Genomic DNA, 6,000 nt, shown 5'->3' on the forward strand with positions numbered 1-6,000 from the left:
TTAGCTGTGGTGCTTTAGGGGCTAGTTCTCCCCACTGAACATTCGGGTGGAGTGTGGCGAGCAAGGCAGGTGCCCTCCCTAGGCTTCCGAGGTGCAACCACGTGAGCGCAAAGGAAGAAGGGAGGAGAGCCGACCTCGGACGGTCTGGCCGTGATGCCTGGTGGCAGCAAAGATGGAGGTCGGCCGAAAGCTGCTCGTGGCTGCTTAGTCTCCGCCGGCTATGTGAGCAATGGGTGAGCCGGGGATAATGAGAAGGAGATGGGCTGAGATCAGGAGGAGTTAGTTTGTATTTTAACCTCAGATTTTTAATGGATTTATTTATGGATTATTTTTATCCCCACTTTTCACAATGATTTTTATTAATTTATTTATGTACTGTTTTTTAGAACACTGCACAATTGACACTTGTTGGTTTTACTTTTGTTTTGACTGGTTTTTAATAAAAGCACTTTGGCACTTTTTCCACCATTTGTCCGCTCATATCGGTCATAACTATCGACGGTGTTGGTTCAGCAGACTCCTGTGTGGGAAGAGGGAGTCTGCAAGGGACCGGCATCATCACAAACACACAGATACACAAAAATGCATGTTAGGGCCAGTCTGTTCACCTAACCTTCATGTCTTTGGACTGTGGGAGGAAACCCATGCAGACATAGGGAAAAACATGCAAAGTCTACCCAGGGAGCTCTCAATACACAAACCCTGGTCTCCTGGGTGCAATACAGCAGCAGTGCCACTGTGTTTTCCTGATCAAACACTTATAAAACACAATTTATGTGACTAACCTCTCTTCTTAAATCCAATGGCCTGGTTATGGTGGCCAGCATTCTCAAGAAGGTTACTGGCTTGGATCCTCTCATGAGTGTATCAAGTTAGCAGAGTGAGGTGGTTCCTGGTTGCATGAAAGTGCAGGCAGCAGATGAGGCTGAAAAAATTATTATTGTAGCCACATGGGAGGAGCCATGGAAGATTGGAGAGGTGGTTGCAGACCAGCCGAGGATAAATGAGACAGCAAGTAGCAGTGATGATAAACTGTTAGATGAATAAATAAACCATAAATCACACAAAATTAAAAGGCATTAACATGTTGTCATATAGTGCAATCACCAAAGGACAGAATTAAAAGATACCTCAACGTCTACATAAAATATTCAGTACTAGAAGTAGACATTGTGAAGGGTGCCACCCTGTTCTCCTGCCTGGCAGGGACGCTCAGAGATACTCAGGCAGATGCAGGCCACATCCTGGTACCCATCTTGACGACAGGTTCACTATTGATGCTGTTACTGTGAACGATGATGGCTAAAGCTTCCTAGCAGTGGCACATCTTTGTTAGACCACCACTTTCATTAGCCATTTGATCCTGTCTTAAATGGTTCACCTATTATTTGTGTAATTTTGTCACAGACTGTTTACAATCAGGGCTGAGAATCACATAATTCTATTTAATAATTTTTGTGAGGAATTCAAAATGTTTATTGATGTAAAATATAATGGTTATTCCTTCTAATGAAATGTTTTTTATAGCAGCACATCTTTATTGAGTGGACAGAAATAATACGGAATCTCGTCATATTATTTAATTATAGCTCAGATAACTATAAACCCATTTCAAATTTACCCTTTCTATCTAAAATACTTGAAAAAGTAGTCACCAATCAGCTTCAGTCACATCTTACGCATCACAATATATTTGAGAAATTCCAGTCTGGTTTCCGCACTGGTCATAGTACAGAAGCGGCACTAACGCGTGTTGTAAATGATATTCTCTTATTTATCAAATCGACTCCAGTATGTACAGAAATGTGCTGACAGTACTCCATCACCATGCACAGAATTGAGATATGGTCCTGTAAGGCTCAGTACTGGAACCTTTACTGTTTTCACTTTACATGCTTCCACTGGGATCTATCATTAGAAAACGTCATGTTAATTTTCACTTGTACACAGATGATACCCAGTTATACTTTTCTTTTAGATAAAATTAAGTTTCTCCAATGTTGTCTTTAATTAGTTGTGTTAGTGAATTAAAGGAGTGGATGGATGAGAACTACTTGTCTTTAAACACAGATAAAACAGAGATGCTATTTATTGAAGGGAATGATGCTGATCGTAATAATATTTTGTCATCATTTAACTCAGTTGGAATCACCATTGCTTGTATTGAATCAGCACGCAATATAGGAGTTATCTTTGATTCTAGCATGTCACTTAAAACACAATTTACAAAGTTGTCTAAATCATGTTACTTCCATCTTAAAAATGTTGAGAAATAATGGTGTTTTCTAAATAAGCAGGATTCTGAGAAATTAATTCATGCATTTATTTTGAGTAGGATTAACTACTGCAATGCGCTTTTTATGGGAGTTTTTCCCTTGTCTTCTTAGAGAGTCAAGGCTGGTGGGCTGTCAAAAGACAGGGCCTGTTAAAGGCTCATTGAGGTAATTCTTGTGTGATTTTGGGCTATACAAAAATAAATTGTATTGTATTATTGTATAGTATGTGCTGAAAGATATTTTAAGGAAGGTTGCTGCTGACAGAAAATGAATTTGTGACATACTTTTGTGATTTAATTAATAGTAGGCTTATTTTGTATAAATGGCATCATTGACATTATGTCCACACCACTTCTATCTGAATCATACATCTAAAATGGAAAATGTATGATAGAAATCTGCTATGCAGTTATGTTTAACAGAAACAGAAACAGAGCAAGAGAGTCCAGTTAAAAGCCCTCACTACAGGAGCTTGAACAGGGAAAGACCAGTTTTCATATCCAAGCGCCAAGTACTGCCTGTATGTTTTTTGCATGTTCTTCCTGTTCCTGCTTGTTATAGCCTTGCACGTCCCAAATACAGTATACAGGTAAGGTTAATTAATCATCCTAAACTGGACCAGTGATAAGCTACTGTCTGATCCAGGATTGATTTCTGTCTTTCATCCAGTGCTGCCTGGATATGCTTGCAAGCCTGATATGGATAGGATTGTTAGGAAACAGACAGATTGATGATAAAAATAAAAGTAATGTTTTATATGAAATGGGTGTACTTGTGCGTATCTAGCTTAATGATTACTCGATCTACACATTAGCTAGCTGTTTCCCAAAGTCATGCTTTCCAGAGCATTAATTACCATTCTAGGGCCTTGTATCATATGCTCTACAGTTTCACCTCTCGGCCTTCTGCCAGGTCCACCTGACTGCTATCTCACTCAAATTACTTTGAAGAATTTAATTCTGGGCACTACTTTAAAAGAGGACATAGCACAACCTGGTCTGTCTGTTTCTCCATGCAGGCTTGAAGAGAATTTCTTCTGTCCATCCTGTTGAGTCTGCAGCACTCTTCTGTGCAGCTGGACAAGCCACTATAAAACCTTGCAGGATACTGTTTGACAAAAACACAGCAGTGACTCTGTTTACTTATTTTATTGTGTTTCCTCTTTCTAAATATGTAAGAAGATATTGATTGAGTCCTGTAAAATTGTGAGATGTAAGATATGGCCTTGGAAGCTTTGTGTTAATCCTACATTATAATGACATCTAAGGTTTTGGTAGTTTGATGAATCCTGAGATTAGATTTTGATTTGATTTGCAGCATTTAATCTTTAATCCTTAAAATCTTAATGACATCTCAAAGCAGGACTTTAATCTTAAATTAGAAGATTAAATGTTCTGACAGGCTACAGCTGCTTCTGTCTCTTAAAACATTTAGGGTTTAATTGAATATTTTACAATTTTCTACAGTGCTTTCAAAACTAGCATGTAAAAAAGCAGGCATTGAATAATACATTGCAACAGCTTTTATTCTCATACATCAGCATTTTAAAATGAAAAACTGATGTCAGAAATAACTAGCCAAGAATCTAACTGAAATAATTTACATTCATATGAAATACAATCTAACAGTATTTTGCATTTAAATTCTGTTCATATGCATTAGAGAAGCTCTTCCAGTGCCTACATGTTTAAGAAAAATTAATTAAAGTCAACAACAGTCTTAATTACAAAGTGCTGTAAACACAAACCATTGAGCAGCAGCAGTTGACTTGTACATTATTTATAAAGCAGACTTTCCTGTATATTACAAAAATATATGCAGTGGGCATATTAAGATTTGGTGTTCCTTTAAATAATATATATAGATAAAAGTGATGTTGTAGAACAAACATCATGCTGCATTTAGATCTTGTAGTGCATTGCATAATTTAACTAAACATAAATGCAAATTTGGCATTTGGGAAAAAAATAACTACATCCCTACATTTATCACAAGCTCAAATACTGATCAGATGTAAATAATTAGAACATCATTAGAGAAGATCTTGCAGGAACCTTATTTAATCCTCAGATGTTTAGTTTGGTTTGCTCTTTGTTGTTATCACTATGCCTAAATTAAAAGAGTTCTCAAACAATTGGAAATGAGCTATTCCACTGTCATAAAGATCATGAGGATCTATCCAGGTCTGGATTTAAAACACTATTAAAGTCTCCGGCCATTCTAATTTTGTGAGTGTTCACATTAAGGACAGATGCAAATAAATTTTGGAAGAAAGCCCTATCATCTGCGTTAGGTGCATAGATAGTACTTTAAAATCATTTTAGTATTAGATAAATTGTCTGTCACCATAACATATTGCCCTTCAGAATCAGATATTGCATCTGACACTACAAATGAGATAGTTCTGTGTATTAAGATTCCCACGCCCCAGGTTTTCTTTGTATACCTAGAGTGAAAAATTTGGCCAGACCACTCTCTTTGCAACCAAAACTGGTCCTTGCTCAATAAGTTAGTCTCCTCTAAAAATACTATCTTGTCATTTAGACTTGTTATGTGCAAGAGTACTTTCTTTTTAATTCATGATTAAGACCTTTGACATTACAGCACACAAGTTCTCTATTTGGTAATGGAAATATTTCTTCTAAACATTTGTTTATATTTTGTAGTCTTAGGTTAAGGTAGTACATCATACATACGATAGCTTTAACATAGCTGTATCACTTGGCAATAATATGAAATCTATGTAGTGTATTGTTATGTTGTCATAACAGTATAGTTATTGAGGTATAAGGGATAAAATAGAAAGAGCATTGTTCTCTTTCTCTCCATCCTGTATCCCCACTGCCCCCTTCATTGTGCCTGTGCAAGTGAAGCAAGCCACACTTTGTGAAGTCCTGGTCCTCTGACATTCCAAAAAAAGGAGCACGTCTAGAGCAAAATGAAAACTCCAACAGCAATGTGAAGAAGCTTAAAACTGAGATATCTTGTGAAGATATTTTTATGTTCTTGATGATGTTGGTCTTAGTTAACACTTTGTGCTCCAAGAATGCAAGTGCAGTTCACAGCAGCCCCAAACTTGGGCATTGACTCCATCTCACTACAATTGACGACACAGTCGTACGCATTAGCTGACAGGAATTTCATCATAGTGTGTGTGCATTATGTGACATAGCTGACGAGAAAACAACTGAAAGATGAAGAAAACAGTCAATGCATCAGAACGGCATTACATTAACATCAGTGTGACTGGTGTTACTGTGTTTCATGAGAGGAGTTTGCACCACTTCACTCCCAAACCAAAAACAATGTCCTGCAGCACCATGCGACACAGCTGAACCAAAAAAAAAAAAAAATGACCCAGCAGTCATGTGTGGAAACATCCCTGGTGACAAAAAGATATTAATGAAAGCTCGGCAGGGTGATGGGGATGCTGTGTTTCATGTGAGTTGCATGCAACTCATGTATTTGCATGACGTAGCTAACAGGAAAAGAAACATGGCAGCAGCTGCTGATGGACTGAATGACAAGAAAAACTGCTGCTCCATCTGCTGATCATCACATACAAGATACACACTTCATTGCAAAAGCAAGTGATATACACCAGCATGTCTTGAGAAAACCGAGACCTGTGACCACTGTTTGGCCTCAAGCCAAACTAAGAAACCTCTTCAGTGAAGACCAAAGAGAAATCGCAAAACTAGCCTAAATTTGGACCAATTATTCA

Source organism: Erpetoichthys calabaricus, chromosome 4 (genome assembly GCF_900747795.2).
Source record: "Erpetoichthys calabaricus chromosome 4, fErpCal1.3, whole genome shotgun sequence".
NCBI lineage: Eukaryota > Metazoa > Chordata > Cladistia > Polypteriformes > Polypteridae > Erpetoichthys > Erpetoichthys calabaricus.